This window comes from Arachis ipaensis, chromosome B07 (assembly GCF_000816755.2).
Source record: "Arachis ipaensis cultivar K30076 chromosome B07, Araip1.1, whole genome shotgun sequence".
NCBI lineage: Eukaryota > Viridiplantae > Streptophyta > Magnoliopsida > Fabales > Fabaceae > Arachis > Arachis ipaensis.
Genome location: NC_029791.2, coordinates 12,309,160 through 12,310,758, shown reverse-complemented (window position 1 = coordinate 12,310,758; position 1,599 = coordinate 12,309,160).

Genomic DNA, 1,599 nt, shown 5'->3' with positions numbered 1-1,599 from the left:
AATATAGTTAAGAATGCATTAAAAATATATAAAAAAATTCAATGAAATGTTTTATTTAATTTTTGCTTTATTATTATAACAAGTGCTTTTAGGGCACTATACTTATTAACCAAATCCTTAAAAATTAAGATCAGAGTGGTAAACACAGCCAAATGAACAAAAAATTAATACAAAAGTGGTTTGGTTTAACACACCTCAGAGCATCAATTAGTTTAAGTGGCCAACAGCTAAACATGAATTATGGTAGGATTAAAACACGCAAAAATATGACAAGTGGCATATAATTGTGGCATTAAACTAAGGAATTTAAGGGGCCATTAACAATATCAAGACAAAAAAGCCGCAATGAGTCATTCACTCTAAGCTAACAAACTACTCCTATATGAGCTAAATAAAGGTGAATATTATAATGTCTAAAAGGTGGTGTCTATTTACTAAAAAAATTTAAAAATTAATATTTAATTTTAAAAATATAAAAATAAATTATTTTTAAAAATTTAAAATTTACTACAATTCATGTAACTCAAAAACTCTCAAACCTTTTCGCAAAGCCCAAGAAATGATGATGATTGGGTCTTCAATAACTGTCACGTAAGAAGAAAGAGACATTATCAACCAAAAGCCCTTTTGAGGCACACAAATGAGGAAAATATTACCCTAATTGAAAATAACATTGTAGGCCACAAAAGGGACCCAAAAGAAATATGCTTTAAAGTAATTATCAACCACTGAATTCTTAGTTGGTTCTTAAAATTGTATACTTAAAATTTTAATGTACTTAATTAATTTATTAAAATTAATATTTGTTTCACATTATTCTTTTAACTATTTTTCGTTAATTTTGTGTCGATATTGTATACTGACATAAATTATTTCTGTCACGTGTCATTGACGGTTTATATTAGTATATCACGTCAAGACATTAATTGAAAATAGTCGAAAAACTAACATAAGTTACGAAAATCAATTTTAGAACCTAAGTCGAGTAAATTAAAATTTTAGCTACCAATTTAAAATACAATTACAACTTAAGAGACTAACCTAAATATTAACTCAATTATCAACTCTTCACTAAAAATTAATTATTAATTATTGAAGATGGACATGAATTACTTTAGGCAATAGGTATTTTAATTTTAAGGATATAACTAATATTGACGGTTATATCACGTCAAGACATTAATTGAAAATAGTCGAAAAACTAACATAAGTTACGAAAATCAATTTTAGAACCTAAGTCGAGTAAATTAAAATTTTAGCTACCAATTTAAAATACAATTACAACTTAAGAGACTTAAGAGACTATTAACTCAATTATCAACTCTTCACTAAAAATTAATTATTAATTATTGAAGGGTAACATGAAATTAGATAAATGCTAACAATAGTTTTATTATAAAAAAATTATTAACTGAAAATGAGAAATGTCCTTTGGATACCACACACCACACAATGAAGCTCCCATCAAGTGATGCCTATAAAAGTGATGGAATCTTTAAACCCTTCTTGAACAATTGTCTTGTAGTAGTGAAATCATTGAAAAACACCTGAAAGAAAAAGAGGGAAAGAAGAAAAAAAAAAAAAAAAATTTAGGATAAT